Here is an 18,980-nt window from a genome sequence, read left to right as displayed (position 1 = left end):
GGAGCACAGAGTCTTAGCCTCCAGACCACCAGGAAAGTCCTTCTTCAATCATTTAGACCTGAACTTCATTAGGAGGTAATTAGGTTTCCTCTCCGATTACTCGGTGGTGGTTATGCAGAAGGCCCAATGGAAAAGTTGTGTGATCACTTAGCCAGGTCGCAAGGCAGCAGGAGGGTTAAAACCTGCGCACTGAATATATGCTCAAGCTGGTGAGAGGAGTCAGTGATAGACTTTAGGATTAGCTTTGCCAAAATATCTTAGAAAAGAAAGAGATTAAAGATTCTTCAGAAGTGTAGATTTTTCAGTCTCCTCGCTAAATAGAGAGTGGTATGGCTGCTGATCGAGAATGTTTATGTCTGTTTCGGGGAGTCAGGGCAGGGGTGTCCAGAAGGGAGATGCACAGAGAGCTGCCTTTGGAGTTTGGACATCCCTCATTCTCTCCCCCACCACCACTCCCACTCTGCCCCCCACCTCAACCTTGAATCCTGGGTACAGTGAGCAGGGCAGTTACCCAGATTCCTGGGCAAGGTTTCCTCTTGGCATCCAGACCCAAAGAGATCAGGGAGGCCACGAGTGTTGAAATAGCCTGGCAGGAGGAATGCTGAGTCTGTCTTCCTGCCAATGGCAGGCACAGGATGTTCCAAATACAGCCTGGTCCTTTGCTCTGGGTACAGATGAGTCTAGATTCTGAGGGGCCTGGAGCTTACACAGTTGGATTGGCCGAGGAAGGGATCCTTTCTGAGAAAATAATACAAAATTAGGGAGACCCTTGGAAGGGGCCTATGTGAGTGAGGGATCCTGAAGTGTAAGCTTCAGAGAGAGTTATGTATGGAGAAGAAAGTGAAATAGGATGAGGAGATAGAGCTTATGGAAGGGGAGGCTACTCTAGACTGGAGTAGTCAGGGGAGGCTGACGTCTAAGCTACAAACCAAACAACAAGGAGCCGGCCATGAGGCCACCGGTGTGAAGAATATTCTGAGCAGAAGAACAGTCAGTGCAAAGTCCCTGGGGCTGGATCAGGCCTGGAATGGTGGGACCTCGAGAAGATGAGTGTGGTGAGCCAGGGGAGAGGGCTGGGTGGTGAGTTCAGGGGACGGGGCAGGGGCTGGTTCCTCGTGGGCCTTCAAGACTTGGTACTGCTGCTGCTGCTGCTGCTGCTGCTGCTAAGTTGCTTCAGTCGTGTCCGACTCTGTGCGACCCCATAGACGGCAGCCCACCAGGCTCCCCCGTCCCTGGGATTCTCCAGGCAAGAACACTGGAGTGGGTTGCCATTTCCTTCTCCAATGCATGAAGGTGAAAAGTGAAAGTGAAGTCGCTCACTTGTGTCCAACTCTTAGCGACCCCATGGACTGCAGCCCACTGGGCTCCTCCGTCCATGGGATTTTCCAGGCAAGAGTACTGGAGTGGGTTGCCATTTCCTTCTCCAATGCATGAAAGTGAAAAGTGAAAGTGAAGTCGCTCAGTCGTGTCCGACTCTTAGCGACCCCATGGACTGCAGCCCACCAGGATCCTCCGTCCATGGGATGTTCCAGACTTGGTAAGGACTTCGTTATTCCAGGATCTGCGGGAGGCTATTGAAAACTTTTATGTGAGACTAAATATAAAATCAACATTATAGGGACTTTCCTGGTGGTCCAGTGGTTAAGACTTTAATGCATGGGGCAAGGGTTCAATCCCTGGTCCAGAAACTATGACCCCTCATGCCCCAAGGCACAGCCAAAAAATAAAATAAATAAACTAAGGAAATTTTATAAACCCAATTCCAGTCCCACGTACTTAGGTATGAAATATATTTTTTTTTTTTTCAAAGAGCTTCATAGTGGTGTTTCCTGGTGGCTCAGACAGTAAAGAATCCACCTGTACTGCAGGAGACCTGAGACCTTTCCCTTGGTTGGGAAGATCCCCTGGAGGAGGGTATGACAACCCCACTCCAGTATTCTTGCCTGGAGAATCCCATGGCCAGAAGAGCCTGGTGGGCTACAGTCCATGGGGTCACAAACAGTCAGACGTGGCTGAAAGACCATTAAAAAAAAAATGGTTTTCAGAAAATTCCAGAAAGAGGATGGCCAGTGGGGTTGGGGGTGTGTCAGCAGGACCTGGTCCTTTTAGGTTTGATGGTCAGAGGCGCAGCCCCCAGGAACACTCGCCAGGAACAGAGGGGTGGTTCCTCCCATCTCCTACCATGTCTCTTTCCCTGTTACTGTCACTCACGGTCACCCCACGGGGCCCTTGGGGAGCAAAAGGGCTGATGTGTGTCTGCCCTGCCGGACGTCACAGTCTGGACAGCTTCTGAAGCCCTGGGTCGAGCCTGCGGAATAGAGACAACCTCAGAGTGCCCTTGTATGTGTGCATGCAAAGTCGCTTCAGTTACATCTGACTCTGTGCAACCCTATGGACTGTAGTAGCCCTCCAGGCTCTTCTGTCCATGGAATTTTCCAGGCAAGAATACTGGAGTGGGTTACCATGCCCTCTTCCATGGGATCTTTCCAACTCAGAGACAGAACCCACATCTCTTATATCTCCTGCTTTGGCAGGCAGATTCTTTACCAGTAGCACCGCCTGGGAAGCCCCAAGCTCCCCTTAGCAATCCCTGAGGACTCTAGGAGTGAGCATCCTTGTTTCCAGAATATCTGACAGCCACCACCTTTGGGTAGAAGGGAAGGACGCCCTCTGAACAACTGGCTGCGACCTGGCTGGGACGTGTGGTCTGGCCATGACCTCTCAACCTCCAGAAGGCCAATCTCCATAGGAACCTCTGAAACATGCCGCCTAGGGGAAGAGGAAGAAGGAATTGCATTGTTGCAGGTGGCTAATGAATGGATCTGCCCTGCGGCGAGGAGGGAGGAAATGTGGAGTGGGAAGAGAATCTTCAAGTCAGGGAAGGAGGTGGGCAATGGGGGGTGGACCATCGGTGGATGCGGTGTATACCGGGGAAGCCTTGGCCCCTCCGCCAGGTTCCTCCTTCCCCCCACCGAATCCCCAGGGACTCAGGGCCTCCCTGGACAAGGCCAGGACAACATTATTGGACATCCTGGAGTCTAAGACAAGAAACCAGTCAACATGGTAGTCTAGCGATTTGGGACTTGGGAATGGGAAGACCCAGAAACTGGTCTTGGTGAAGACTGAGGAGTGGTCTTCCAGTGGGGTCTGCTGCTGGAGAGGATTTGAGTTTTAACACTGAGTTTGAGACAGCCAAACAAAGGGCTTCCTAAAAAAAAATTTTTTTTAGTGTGTATTTATTTGGCTGTGCCAGGTCTTAGTTGTGGCATTTAAGATCTTTAGTTGCAACATGTGGGAGCTATTACTATTTCCATGACCAAGGCTCTAAGCCCTGGCACCCTGCATTGGAAGCTCAGCGACTTAGCCACTGGACCACCAGGGAAGTCCCCCAAAGGGCCTGGGGCCAAGTTACAGTGGTTCTTATGGGGCCTGGAGGAAAGTGTTTGTCCACACTTCAAGTAATGAGACAAAAGGGGGGGGGGCGCGGGGGGGGGAGGGGGGAAGTTAAACTGTTTTTAAAAAAAAAGAGAGAAACACCTTCAGAAACTTGAGAAACTGGTTAACTAGTCATGGAATCCCAGCGGGCCTGCCTAAGAGGGAACAATAGTTGAGGATTTCCGCCCCCTCCAAAAAACCAAAACCAAAACACCAACGACCAACCAGCAAACAAAGAAACAATGGAGAGACCCTGGAAACAGCGCTTGTGACTGGACCCTTTACCCCAGCAATGACGGCAGTCCACAGTGAGACCCTGCCCCCAGTCAACAGAAAATCAAGGCAGACAAAGCCTATCTCTGGAGCAGTATAGCAGCAGCCCTCGCGTTAAGCTCTTAGTGGGCGAGACCAACAGGTTGAAAAGGCTCTGAGGCAGGCAACCTGGGTGGGCCCCAGGAAGACAGGATTGTAAACAGGTAGAGGAAACCTCAGGCTTCCCAGGTGGCTCAGTGGTGAAGAACCCGCCTGCCATTACAGGAGACAGGTTTGGTCCCTGGGTGGGAAGATCCCCTGGAGGAGGGCATGCCAATCCACTCCAGTGTTCTTGTCTGGAGAATCACATGGACAGAGGAGCCTGGTGGGCTACAGTCCGTGGGGGTCATAGTCAGTGACTAAACACACACACACACACAGGTTCACTTACGTAAAGGAAACCTCATTTCAGTTCCCTTTCTTGATTAAGACAAAGCTCCTCCTGGGATGGGGTGGGGCAGTTGGTCAACAAAGGCCAGAAGGTGGCAGTGTCTACTCAGGGAGGGGCGGGGGGCCCGCCCACAGGCAGAGTCACCCAGGCGTGCAGCCCCTTACGGCCCCTTGCGCTGATCCCAGCCCTCCAGGCCTTCCTCCCTTGGCCTGGAGATGGTCTGCCCACGAGGTAAATTCAGGCAGGGACCAAGTGCCCAAGCCGTGAGCTGTGTGCCAGCTGGGATAGCCCTGGCCCTTGAGATCTAAACAGAATCTCCTCTCACTCCCGTCACAGGAAGTGGGACCCCTGGCATCTTCCTCACCGTTCCCCGGGCTCAAGCGTCAAGACGCCTTGTGTTCCAGGCCCCGATGGCCGGAGTCTAGCACCACTGCCTCCCGAGCCCCTTCCTCTCCCTTCTCCATCCTCTCTCTCCTCTGCTGTCCACCCGTCCCGGACTCAGAGTCAGGGAAGAAGAACAAGAGAATGACAAACGTGGGTGAGGATGCGGAGTAACTGGAACATTTTCCCCCTCTTTGGTGCACCGTGTGCTTGAGGGATCTTAGTTCAATCAGGGATTGAATGTGGGCCACAGCAGTGAAAGCGCTGAGTCCTAACCACTGGACCACCAGGGAATTCCCACAACTCTTTTGTGTTTTACTGAGGTATGACTTGATGTAAAGTATTATATAAGCTTCAGGTGTCCAACATAGTGATTCACATTTTTTTTAATAAATTTTATTTATTTATTTATTTTTGGCAGTGCCGGGTCTTCCTTGCTGTGAGGGGTTTTCTCTAGTTTCAGCGAGTGGGTGCTACTCACTAGTTGTGCTGGCAAACTCCTCATTGCAGTAGCTCCTCTTATTGCAGAGCATGGGCTCTAGAGCATGTAGGCTTCAGCAGTTGTGGCACATGGGCTTGGTAGTTGCAGCTCCCGGGCTTGGTGTGCACAGGCTCTATAGTCATGGCACACTGGCTTAGATTCTCTGTGTCATGTGGGACCTTCCCAGATTGAACTTGTGTCTTCTTCATTGGCAGGAGGATTCTTTACCACTCAGCCACCAGGGAAGGCCATGATTCACAATTTTTAAAGGTGGTATTCCATTTATACTGCTGCTACTGCTGCTAAGTCGCTTCAGTCGTGTCCAACCCTGTGAGACCCCACAGATGGCAGCCCACCAGGCTCCCCCGTCCCTGGGATCCTCCAGGCAAGAATACTGGAGTGGGTTGCCATTTCCTTCTCCAATGCATGAAAGTGAAAAGTGAAAGTGAAGTCGCTCAGTCCTGCCCACCTCCCAGCGACCCCATGGACTGTAGCCCATCAGGCTCCTCCATCCATGGGATTTTCCAGGCAGGAGTACTGGAGTGGGGTGCCATTGCCTTCTCCAATTCCATTTATAGTTATTTCAAAATATTGGCTGTATTCCCTGTTTCCTACAATATATTCTTGCAGTTTATTTATTTTATACGTAGAAGTTTGTGCCTCTTAATTCTCTGCCCCTATCTTTTCCCTCCCCTGTCTCCTCTTCCCATAGTTAACCTACTAGATTATTCTCTATATCTATGAGTCTCTTTTTGTTATATTCGCTAGTTTATTTTTTAGATTACACATATAAGTGATATCGTCTGACTTATTTCACCGAGCATAATACCCTATAGGTCCAACCATGTTGTTGCAACTGGCAAATTCTTTCCTTTTTATGGCCGAGTAATATTCATTATGTTGTTGTTGTTGTTTTATCCTACATCTTCTTTATCCATTCATCTGTTGATGGACGCTTGGGTTGCTTCTATATCTTGGCAATTATAAATAATGCTGCTGTGAACATTGTGGTGTGTGTACTTTTTCAGATTAGTGTTTTAATTCTGCGGGGAGGTATACCTAGGAGTGGGATTGCTGGGTCGTTTGGCAGTTCTATTTTTAGTTTTCTGAGAAACCTCAGTGTGGTTTTCTACAGTGACTACACTAATTTATATGCCCACCACTGGTATATGAGGACTCCCTTTTCTCCACATCCTCACCATTTACTGTGTCTTTTTGATGATAACCATTCTAACAGATGTTTGGTGATATCTCATTGTGGCTTTAATTTGCACTTCTCTGATGATTAACAATACTGGGCATCTTTTCATGTGCTTGTTGGCCATCTGTAAGTCTTCTTTGGAAAAATGTCTATTCAGATCTTCCACCCATATTTCAATGGGGTTGCTTGGGAGTTTTTTATGTTGAGGTGTATGAGCTCTTTATGTACATTTAATATTAACTCTTATTTGTTATATCATTTGCAAATATTTTCTCCCATTTAGTAGGTTGTCTTTTCAGAAATCGGAACTTTAACACACTGTTGGTGAGAATGTAAAATGATACAGCTGTTGCAGGAGGGGGGACCCCTTCCAGGGCCCGAAAGTGGGCTCTTGTCTAACACTCGGAAATGAATTGTCTGAAGAGACACATGCGCTGACAAAGCAAGAGATTTTATTGGGAAGGGGCGCCCGGGCAGAAAGCAGTGGGGTAAGGAAGCCCAGGAGGACTGCTTTGCCATGTGGCTCGCAATCTTGGGTTTTATGCTGATGGCATTAGTTTCCAGGTTGTCTTTAGCCAATCATTCTGACTCAGAGTCCTTCCTGGTGGCACATGCATCGCTCAGCCAAGATGGATGCCAGTGAGAAGGATTCAGGGAGGTAGTCAGACACATAGTGTCTCCTTTTGACCTTTCCTGAACCCTTCCGGTTGCTGGTGGCTTATTAGTTCCATGTTCCTTACCAGGACCTCCTGTCATAAAACAACTCATGCAAATGTTTACTAGGGTGCCTGGCCAGGGGGGGCGGTTTCGGTCAGTGTGCTTCCCCTAACACAGCCACTGCAGACAATAGTATGCTACCTGCTACCCTGCTAAGTTGCTTTAGTCGTATCCAACTCTGTGTGACCCCATAGACGGCAGTCCAGGCTCCCCCATCCCTGGGATTTTCCAGGCAAGAACACTGGAGTGGGTTGCCATTTCCTTCTCCAATGCATGAAAGTGAAAAGTGAAAGTGAAGTCACTCAGTCGTGTCCGACTCTTAGCGACCCCGTGGACTGCAGCCTACCAGGCTCCTCTGTCCATGGGATTTTCCAGGCAAGAGTACTGGAGTGGGGTGCCATTGCCTTCTCCAAGACAATAGTATACCAGTCCTCAAAAATTAAAAGTAGAATTACCATATGATGCAGCGATTCCACTTCTAGGTGGATACCTGAAAGAATTGGAAGCAGGGTTTCAAAGAGATGTTTGTATACCCATGTTCATAGCAGCATTAATCGTAACAGCCAAAAGATGGAAGCAGCCCAAGTGTTTACCGATGGGTGAATGGATGAACAAAATGTGTTTATACTGGTGAAGGACCGGGAAGCGTGGCGTGCTTCAGTTTGTGGGGTCGCAAGGAGTCGCACACAACTTAGTCACTGAACAACAACAACAACACAATGGAATGTTATCAGCCTTAAAAAGGAAGAATATTCTGATGCGTGCTGCACCATGGATTAACCTCTAGGACAGTGTGCTAAGTGAAATGAGCCAAACATAGTACAGTATGTTTCCATTTATATGAGGTACTGAGAATGGTCACACAGACAGAAAATAGAATGGTGGTTGCCAGAGGCTGGAGGAATGGAAAGTTATAGTTTAATTGGTACAGAATTTTGTGTGGGGAAGATGAAAAGAATTCTGAAGATGGAATGGGGTTATGGCTCTGAACAAGGAGGATGTACACCTAGAAATGGTTAAAAACATAAATTTTATGTTATGTGTATTATGTGGGTTGCCATTTCCTCCTCCAGGGGAATCTTTCTGATCCAGGGATTGAACCCACATCTCCTGTGTCTACCTGATGAGCCATCAGGGAAACCATGTATATTTTACCACACTTGTTTTAAAAAAGGTCCTTTGTCCCTGCCACTGGGATTTCTCACTGGACACACACCTCCCAGGCAGAGGCTCCTGCTATTTTGTTCTGGCCCCTTTTCATTTTTCTGATCTTCTCCCCTGTCTTCTTCTCTCTGATGGGGGGTCCCTTTCCCCCAAGTTCCTGTTAAGACCCCAGTAAAGCTGTTCAGTTCCTCCAATGTTTAACTATGTCCCTGGCACCTCCCCTTCCTCAGCCAAAGTGACTGATCCAGATACTCACTGAAAGAATAACAGTTCTCACGCTGCTAAAGGCCGTGGAAATGTGGCATCTGGTGTGTACTTTGGGCCCCTGAAGAATTGAGTCGTCCAAGTCCACAATTGAGATGCCATCTTCTCTCCACCAGCTGCCAGGCTGAGGATAGACCTGGGGGCCCCAGGAGTGAATTTGTCAGAGTAAAGGCCTCTCTGGGCATCCTTTTGGCAGCTTGCAAACAGGCCCTGCTGGCAACATTCCATCTGTCTGAGCATCGGGGATCAAGCCTCAGAAGCACAGGGCCTGGGCATAAAGCAGAGAATGAGGAATCCCCAAGCCCAGGCCAGGTGAACTCAATGTGGGACAAAGTGACTGGGGACCGGAACCACAGGAGTGACAGGAGGTGTTGGAGGACTGCACATCAAGAAAGTCTGCACCTCTGTGTGTGTGTGTGTGTGTGTGTGTGTGTGTGTGTGCCTGTGTGTGTAGACATCCCTGGAGAGGTCTTGGGGGTGGGGAAGATTAAAGGAAAAATGGGGAAGCTCTCCCCCTGGATGATTATGACAAATCCTGCAGGGAAACAGACAGTGCCTCCCAGGCATAGATCTCCAAAGCAGAAGCAAGAGAGGGCCCCTGAGAAGTCTTCAGAACAAAAACTTCCACTTGATAAGTGCTTACCAAGTGCCAAGCGCTAAACACTAACGTGCTTAGTCACTAGTTATGTCCGACTCTTTGCAACCCCATGGACCATAGCCCATCAGGCTCCTCTGTCCATGGGGATTCTCCAGGCAAGAATACTGGAGTGGGTTGCCATGCCCTCCTCCAAGGGATCTTTCCAACCCAGGGATTGAACCCAGGTCTCCCACATTGCAGGCGGATTCTTTACTGTCTGATAGTAGCTTCAACTATTCCCGCTACATGCCAGGTTGGCTGTGTTCTAAGCCAGCTAATAAACCTGCAGTGCCAGCCAATTAGGTGATTTAAAATAGTCTAGTAGCTGCATGTTATTTTATTTATTGTTTAAGAAATACAGACAGGGGACTTCCCTGGTGGTCCAGTGGTTGGGACGCTACATTCCACTTCAGGGGATTCAAATTCGATCCCTAATCAGGGAAGTAAGAGCCCTAACCCTAACCCCCTCAAAAAAAAAAAAAAAAAAAAAAGGTATCTGGGGACTTTGCTGGTGGTCCATTGCATTGGTTAAAGTCCGAGCTTCCAATGCAAGGGTCACAGGTTCAATTCCTGTTCAGGGAACTAGGATCCCACATGCTGTTTGGCATGACCAAAAAAATTTTAGATAGGAAGAAATACAAACAGACATGTATGTTAATACAAGCATGTACGAAGAAGAAAAGTGAAAGTGTTAGTTGCTCAATCGTGTTCAACTCTTTGTGACCCCATGGATTGTAGCCCACCAGGCTCCTCTGTCCATGGGATTCTCTAGGCAAGAATACCGGAGTGGGTAGCCATTCCCTTCTCCAAGTAACAAACATGTACACCTAATGAGTATATGGGAGATATCCAGGGGAAAATTAGTAACTGTTCGGTATTATTAAAAGTTTTTTTAAAAGTGAAAGTAACTCTAAAATATATTCTATTTATCCTAAAAGATGTAAAATATTAATTATCTGTGAGATATTTTGCATTCTCTTTTCTTATTAAGTCTTCAAAATCCAATGTGCATTTATACTTAGGGCACACCTCAGTCTGAAGGAGCCACATTTTCAAGTGCTCCATGGATGCAGGTAGCTGATGGTTACTCTACTGGACAGAATCGTTTAGATATATTAATATTAATTCTCAATATAAGCACTTTAGCTACATTAATGCACTTAACCCCCATCCTCATGTTTTGTTATCCTCATTTTACAGAGGGCAGAAGTTCTTTGTCCAAGGCCACCCAGGAGGAAGGTAGCTAAGTCGGGATCTGAGCCACCAAGCTCAGCAAGCGCGGAATGGAGACCTGGTCTCCTGTAATAAGCACTCTGGCTGTCACCGCTATGTGTCTCCTCTCCCTTAGGACATAAAGTGAAAGGCGGTCTGCTCTTACTCCCTCTGCTTTACAGAGCAGAACAGAGGCTGCTGCTGGTGGTTTACTCGCTAAATCATGTCCGACTCTTGCGACCCGTGGACTGTAGCCCGCCTGGCTCCTCTGTCCAGAATGCGATTTTTCCAGACAAGAATACTGGAGTGGGTTGCCATTTCCTTCTCCAGGGGAATCTTCCCAACCCAGGGACTGAACCCAAGTCTCCTGCATTGCAGGTGGATTCAAGGAAGCCCAGAACTGAGCATAAGAGAGGCTAAAGGGTCTTGCCCTGTAGGTGGTCCCAGTGTGATCTGAACCTACATGGAGCAAACACTTGGGAGACATCATTTCACACTGCAAAGAGCGTCAAGGAAGGAAAGGGTGTGGCTATTTGCATCCCACCCTGAAGGCTAAATCTGCTTTTAAACTTTCAATGGAAGGACTTTCTTGGTGGTCCAGTGTTTAATATGCTGCCCTTCCATTGCGGAGGGCACAGGTTCGATTCTTGGACAAGGAACTAAGATCCCATGAGCTGCTGCTTGGCCCCACCCCCCCCCCCCCAAAAAAAAAGTTCAAAGGAAAAATGACCCCACAGCTCAAAGTAGGAGTGAGAAAGCTCTTTAGACCATTTTCTACACCATCATTTTAGATGGCTGCCTGAAAGTCATTCAAACAATGCACCATCATCTATTTCAGCAGCCCCTAGTTGAGGACAATTTTTCACAAATATGAGTAGCTCTGTGATGAACATTCTTATACTTTCCAGTTTGCCAGTAAGGCAAAAAGATTTTAATCTCCACTGCTTTGTTCATTGTCTGGCATTCAGGGTGTATAGAAGGGAGTCCAGTGAACTCAGCAAGCCTCACATGTCCCCATGCATAGAAGAATCCCTGAGCTTGGCCACTTACCTGTATGTTCGTAACTTCACTTTCTCATCGCACAGGCTCGTTTCACCTGTGTCCAACACTTGGTTCCACCTAGCTTCCTGCTCTCTGATGTGCTTCTGCTCAAGAGGAAACATTTCTGGGCCACAAGGTCAGCCCAGGATGCCCCCGCTACGGTGTGCATGCTCAGTTGCTCAGACGTGCCTGACTCTTTGCAACCCCGTGGACTGTGGCCCACCAGGGTCCTCTGTTCATGGAATTTCCCATGCAAGAATACTGGAGTGGGTTGCCAGTTCCTCCTCCAGGAAATATTCCCAACCCAGGGATGGAACCCATGTCTCCTGTGACTTCTACATTGGCAGAGGGATTCTTTACCATTAGCTCCACCTGGGAAGCCCCTCTCCTAGGGCACGTTATGCAAAAAAGATACTTCTGCAGGTCCTCCATTCCACCTTGCTCTCTGGAGAATCAGGATAGACCTCCATGGAGCCTTTGCCTCCTGTTTCGTGGAAATGTTTGTTCTGGTTCCTGGCTTCTTCCCAGTTTCCATCTGACTGCCCTTTTACCCTTCAGTCAGGTTTTATCTCTTACTCGATGGGCACTTTGTTTGCTGACAGGATCTCAATTGAAACAGTGCCGTTAATTGCCTTTCTATGTTTTTAACTAGAAAGGAAATTCAATTAGGGTACCTGAATATTGGAAAGGGAAGACACAACCCCTGCCCCATTTATGCCCAGGCATCTTTCTCTTACTTTTGCTCAATTTCTAAAAGGGTCTGGGGCCCATTCAACCCTGAATATTCATTGGAAGAACTGATGCTGAAGCTGAAGCTGCAGTACTTTGGCTACCTGATGGAAAGAATCAACTCCCTGGAAAAGACCCTGATGCTGGGAAAGATTGAAGGCAGGAGGAGAAGGGCAGAAGGGCACGACAGAAGATGAGATGGTTGGATGGCATCACTGACTCGATGGATATGAATCTCAGCAAAGTCTGGGAGATGGTGAAGGACAGGGAAGCCTGACATGCTGCAGTCCATGGGGTCGCAAAGAGTCGGACATGACTTAGTGACTGAACAACAACAACAACGGGGGCCCACCGGAAAATCAGAACTGTGCCTGGAGGATGAGGTGGGCCTGAGTGATCACCAGGTTGGACCTTGCACTGTCTGCTCTTTTGAAGACTTTTTCAAAAGAACCACCCTTCTCTTTGTTCCTCCCTTTCTCTTCCCTGCCCCAGGGGCAGACTTTCTACTCAGGACCATTCATCAGGAAGAGATCCGCCTTTAGGGCTCTGTGAATACTCTCCAGTGCCTGTGTAGGTGGATGCCAGTGGCAGCTTGTAGTAAAGATGCCTCATCTTGGCTCTGCTGGATCCTCTGCTTGCCCCACAGGCTGAAGCTCAAATTTCAGCTAGGAAAAAAAAAAGTTACAAATTACTTCCTAACCCCAAGCCTTTCTCATTACCAGCAGTAACCTCCAGTGTGAGCATCTGAAACGCCAAGAACTTATTGTATTGATTGCTTTCTCCCTCTTTTTAATGACACGGTATATTCATCTGCTAGTGTTACTGTAACAAATACCAGAGACCGGGTGGTTCAACAACAAGAATTTATTTTCTTACACTTCTGAAGCTTAGAAGTCCAAGATCAAGGTGTTGGCTCCTTCTGAGGCTTCCATTTGCAGATGGCCATCTTCTCCAGTGCTACTCACTGGTTATAGCAAACACCCTCTTCCAACAACACAAGAGATGACTCTACACATGGACATCACCAGATGGTCAGTACTGATGAAGGAGGAAACAGACAGAGCTGGACTCCATCTTAGGCCAGGCTGTGAACATTAGGGTACATGCATGGTCACCCTCCCAATGGACTCTGAACTTGGTGCCCAGTGTCTATAGAAATGGCATACCAATGGAAAACCAGACCCCCTGATAAAAGAGCCTCAGGACTTGTACTTGGACTCTCCATTGCCTAAAAGAATATGCTAATTATCTCTGTAACAGAACAAAATCATAAATTCCATTATGTTTATTGGGATATGACCATAGGCCTATTGATAAACATCCACTGTCTATCTAGTCTTGTGACACATGAATCATGGGTTAACTTTTATTGTATCTCTCTTTTACCTTGTCCAGACTAGCTTCAAGGAATTTGGGGAGGTGGGTTTGAGCAAGTACACTTAGGGTTCATAAAGTTTTCACAAAAACTGGTTGGGGTCCTTGGCTAAGAGGAGACTCTACCTTGGGCCCGCAGGTGTAATAAACGGCACTCCACTATCCGCATTGTCCTTCTGAGTGAGTTTGTTTCCCGGAACGCGTGGCTACATTTGGTGCATTGGACGGGAAACTCCTCACTTTGAGGAGACAAGTCCCATTTGGGACTACTCCGAGGCCTTGCGGCTTGAATCTTCTTGAAGGGGGAAGGAGCCTCGCCCTTCTGGAAGGATTCTGCATCTCAACGCCCGGACGTCTCACGTCAGCAGGTAGTGGATGGCAGCAGGGGAACTGAGTGCTCAGGTGATGAGGAACCCACCCAGCAGGGTGGAAGAGGGTGCCTGATCACCCTCCTGGGAGGGACTAAACGGGGCACGGACCCACAGGAGCCTGGAATAGGCAGGCGGCAATTGCTTAGTACACAGGTTGACGAGCGTGCTAGGGCTTAGGAAGGGAATTTGCAAGGTCTTTAGGAGGTATGTCCACGCGGTCTCAGGGAAAATTATTACCAGCGATTGCCAGGGGATTTTTAGGATAGGAAACTGGTCCTCATATGCTCATATTCTGCCCTCCCCCAGGAGGTGTCCCGTCTGCTGTGAAATTCTTGACTCCTCGGAATTGTCGGGCTAGAAGGAGGGAGATACATAAGTGAGTATGAATTGGCTTTCCGGAGACGGCCTGGGACGTGGGATATTTAACCCATCTGTGTTTTCATCCGCACCTGATCAAGCCCACCAAGGCAGAATGGACTTTAAATGAGAAACAGTCTTGGACCACGTGGTGCTCTGGTTCAGCCTTGCTGACCAGCAGGTGAAGACACGCCGATCCCCCTTCTCCCTCTGGGATCTGGCAGGATTTGGACGAGGATGACCCACCCCTCCCCCATACTGGATGACGATGCGCCCACCGGCCCAGTGCCCCACCAGGACCGGAGGCCACCTTAATGCCTGATCCAGGGCCAGGTGAAGTTCCTGCAGCAGCCGCAGCTCCTCTGCCAGCTCTCCCAGAGGTCATAGAGCCGCCACCTCCGCAGGCTCCAATCCCAGTGGCAGAAGCCTCTGGCCAACACTTCCAGGATTCGGCTCCAGCCCAACCGCCCAAGCTATACTCGTCTGTCCCGGTGAGCACTGACAGGAAGGGGAGGGAGACGTTGAAATTAAGCAGAGACTGGTGGGCTGCCGTCTATAGAGTCACACAGAGTTGGACACGACTGAAGTGACTTAGCAGCAGCAGCAGCGCTCTGCCAGAGAGCCGGAGGGACTGAAAGAGAACAGACAAGAGATTTGCAATGCTAGCTGCTGCTCTGGGAAAGTCTATCTTGGGCCTTCCAGAAAACCTCCTCTGCCCCAGAGACAGGACAGTCCTTCAACCCGTCCCAACCGAGGCCCCGGACCCCGTTACAGCCAAACCAGTGTGCCCGGTGCCAAGGTTTTGGCAACTGGAAGAATAAATGCCCTAAGGAAAGGAAGGAAGAAGAAGCTCCCGCAGTTGTGGGGCTTGCTGACTTGGAAATTAAATAGGGCTGCCGGGGCTCAGAGATATCAGGTCCCCGAGGGCCCATGGTAACCTTAAAACTGGGGGACCAAAACATTGACTTCATGGTGGATACGGGAACAAAACTGTCAGTAGCAACAAAACCTGTGGCACCATTATCCAAAAAGACTACCGCTGTAACTGGGGAATCGGGAGAAGAGATGATTAAATCGTTTTGCCAGCCCAGAAAATGTCAGATGGGGGGCACCAAGTGATTCATGAATTCCTCTACATTCTTGAGTGCCCAGTACCCCTGTTGGGAAGAGACTTGCTCTCCAAACTAGGAGCACAAGTGACTTTCTCCCCTGAGGAGAGGCCCACCTTCCGGACGGACACTATGACTTATTTGCTGTCTCTCTCAATACCACCCCAAGATGAGTGCAGGTTGCATGAGCCTCCGAAGGAGGAACCGGGTGGGCCGGAAGAGCATGAGAGAGAGCTAACTCAATTATTCCCTGAGGTCTGGGTGGAAGACAACCCTGCCTTCCCCCAGGCTAGCTAAACATCAAGCCCCAGTGATAATAGAACTCAAACCAGGCACCATCACGGTTAGAAAGCGCCAGTACCGCTACCGATAGAGGTCTGGGCCGGCATACTGCCCCACATCAATAGATTAAAACAAGCGGGCATTCTAGTAGAGTGCAGTCAGCTTGGAATACGCCGATCCTGCCGGTCAAAAACGAAGAAGAACGGGACTATAGGCCTGTGCAAGATCTCAGGCTAGTCAACCAGGCTACTGTGACTTTACACCCCACAGTTCCAAACCCCATACCTTAGTTAGCCTCGTCCAGCCGAGGACTAAAGTTTATACTCGCCTAGATCTCAAGGATGCCTTCTTCTGCGTACACCTTGTCCCAGCGTCACAGCCCATCTTTGCCTTTGAATGGGAAGATCCACTTGGGGGCACCAAGCAACAGCTCATCTGGACTCCTCCACAAGTGTTTAAAAATTCCCCAACCATCTTTGGGGAAGCCTTGGCTTCTGACCTGGACTCATTCCATCCGAAAGAGTATGGATGTTGCCTCCTACAATACATGGGTGACCTGCTGCTGGCTGCTGAAACCAAGGAAGAATGTTGGGAAGGGACAAAAGCACTGCTCCAGCTGCTGATGGAAGCAGGTTACCAGGTGTCGAAGAAGAAGGCACAGATCTGCAAGGAGGAGGTAAGGTATCTGGGGTTTGTTTTAAAGAAGGGCACAAGGTTCCAGACCCTAGTTGGGTCCTGTATACTGATGGCACTAGCCTGATAAAACAAGAACAACGGCTGTCAGGTTAGCCAAAGAGGAAGGGGCCATCAAGACTGAAAAGGGATGGTGGGAATCGCCAAGTGGCAAATTATTGGTACCGGAGGAGCTGGTACACACTCTGGTAAGCCAAACACACCAAAGCGACCCACCTAGGCCATGCTGCCTGCCCACAGGTTAATGCTGCCTCTCGGCACAGACAAAAACCTCCAGCTATTCAGCTGAAAGGCACGCTGCCCTTTGAACACCTGGGAGTGGACTTCACTGAAATGAAACCTCACCGACACTACTGTTACCCGCTGGTCATGGTCTGTACGTTCACGGGGTGGGTTGAAGCTTTTCCTACCTGGACTGAAAGAGCATCAGAAGTAGCCCCGTGCCTGCTTAGGGAAATAGTTCCCAGACTTGGATTTCCTACCAGCATCGGATCAGACAATGGCCCGGCTTTTGTAGCTGATTTAGTACAACAAGTAAACAAAACTTTAAACATCAAATGGGAACTGCACACTGCATACAGGCCCAGAGTTCTGGGATGGTGGAATGAACCAACCGGACACTTAAAGAGACTCTCCAAGTGGATCACAGAGACTGACTGCTCCTGGGTGGACTTGCTTCCGACGGCTCTGCTCAGACTCAGGATGACCCCACAGTCCCAAGACTATTCTCCATACGAAATTGTGTATGGGAGGCCCCCTCCCATAATAAAACAGGTATCAACAAATTTGCCTCAGGTAAGTGGGAATAGGATTTCTCAGCAGATGGAACTGGGTAAGGTAATAAATCGGGTAACTAAGTTTGTACAAGAAAGGGTGCTGATTCCCCTTGGGGAACAGATTCATGGGTTTACGCCTGGTGACCAAGTATGGGTCAAAGATTGGAAACATGATTCACTAGCCCCTCGGTGGGAGGGCCTATACTGTTACTCTAACTACCCCTACTGCATTTAAGTTGCAGGTATTGCCCCTTGGAGCCATCATATGAGGGTGAAGAGAACATACCACGCAGACCCAGAAAACGCTGAGTGGACTGCACAGACGGACCCCGCTGACCGTTGATAGAACAAGATCATCCTTAAGAAGAAAGAAAAGAAGATCCTGGACGAGCCCCTTGAGGATGAAGCCACATAATCAACTCCTGCTGCTTGGTCTCATCAACGTGCTCATTCCTACGTGGACTTCCACAATACCTCCAACTGTTGGGTATGTGGGGCTATGCCTCTGTCTGTGATGGATGGAGTTCCCTGGTGGGTGCACCACTCTGCCAAGGAAATTTTAAAGCATTCTGCTTTTTCTGGGACACAATCATAATCTCTCCCTGGTCTCTGGGTGTAAGCCAGACCTACAGTCAATAGACTCGGGTCATGGGGTTACATTTGATATAAATGCCAGTGTAACAAAAGCCTAACCTACAACAAGCCCAGGTAAATCTACCTTATTTACATGCTAGGTGGACAAGATCTGTGTTTCAATGGTATGAGTATATTGCTGCTTTATTCATGCCCTCTATAGGGACAACAGATATTATGATTAAAGTAGAGGCCTTGACTAATTTCACAAAACAGGCCCTCCTAGATAGAACAAAAGCTATCCTAGCCTTAAATGAAGAGGAAATCCAAATGAGAAAAGTGGTAATTCAAAATAGAATGGTTTTGGACATACAGCTGCTCAAGGAGGGACCTGTGCTGTAATTAAGGTTGAATGTTGTATATGCATTCCTGACTTATCTGGCAATGTATCAACTGCTTTAGATGACATGAAAAACCAGGTAAAAGCAATGTCAAATGAAAACATTCCTTTCTGGACTTCGGTCCTATCTTGGGTGAAGGGCGATTGGTGGGACCTGTGCTATAATTGAGGTTGAATGTTGTGTATGCATTCCTGACTTATCTGGCAATGTATCAACTGCTTTAGATGACATGAAAAACCAGGTAAAAGCAATGTCAAATGAAAACATTCCTTTCTGGACTTCGGTCCTATCTTGGGTGAAGGGCGACTGGTGGAAAACTATACTTACCATTGTTGTAGTTGCCTTGATAGTTCTGCTTTGTGGACCCTGAATTTTACAATGTATTCAATATATTCCTATGAATGATGCTCATAATATAAGTTAAGAGCATCAAGAGTGGGGAATGAAGGAGGAAACAGACAGAGCTGGACTCCATCTTAGGCCAGGCTGTGAACATTAGGCTACACGCATGGTCACCCTCCCAATGGACTCTGAACTTGGTGCCCAGTGTCTATAGAAATGGTATACCCATGGAAAACCAGACCCCCTGATAAAAGAGCCTCAGGACTTGTACTTGGACTCTCCGTTGCCTAAAATAATATGCTAATCTCTCTGTAACAGAACAAAGTGGTAAATTCCATTATGTTTATTGGGATATGACCACAGGCCTATTGATAAATATCCACTGTTTATCTAGTCTTGTGACACATGAATCATGGGTTAAATTTGATCGTACCCCTCTTTTACCTTGTCCAGACTAGTTTCAAGGAATTTGGGGAGGTGGGTTTGAGTAAGTACACTTGAGGTTTATAAGGTTTTTCACAAAAACTGGTCAGGGTCCTTGGCTAAGAGGAGACTCTGCCTTGGGCCCGCAGGTGTAATAAATTGCACTCCACTATCTGCATTGTCCTTCTGAGTGAGTTTGTTTCCTGGAACGCGTGGCTACAACACTGAAATCAGATTGATTATATTCTTTGCAGCTGAAGACAGAGAAGTTCTGTACAGTCATCAGAAGGAAGACTGGGAGCTGACTATGGCTT

At 48.4% G+C, this 18,980-nt stretch overlaps 1 long non-coding RNA gene across 2 annotated transcripts; it reads left to right on the top strand.

Annotated features, from left to right (window-relative positions):
• The first annotated feature begins 668 nt into the window (after positions 1 to 668).
• On the top strand, positions 669 to 18,840 carry LOC147349644 (uncharacterized). Of its 2 annotated transcripts, XR_015150062.1 has the most exons (3): positions 669 to 1,055; positions 4,475 to 4,842; positions 5,216 to 6,003. It is a non-coding gene; the product is annotated as an uncharacterized LOC147349644 (long non-coding RNA). The 2 variants fall into 2 exon arrangements; XR_015150063.1 differs by lacking the exons at positions 4,475 to 4,842; positions 5,216 to 6,003 and adding an exon at positions 17,164 to 18,840.
• The last annotated feature ends 140 nt before the right edge of the window (positions 18,841 to 18,980 follow it).

The sequence above is a fragment of the Bos grunniens genome, chromosome 21 (genome assembly GCF_055505025.1).
Source record: "Bos grunniens cultivar Pamir isolate PY7600 chromosome 21, Bosgru_T2T1.0, whole genome shotgun sequence".
Taxonomy (NCBI): Eukaryota; Metazoa; Chordata; class Mammalia; order Artiodactyla; family Bovidae; genus Bos; species Bos grunniens.
The sequence above is the reverse complement of the archived record's forward strand: the minus strand, read 5'-3'. Positions and strand labels throughout refer to the sequence as shown.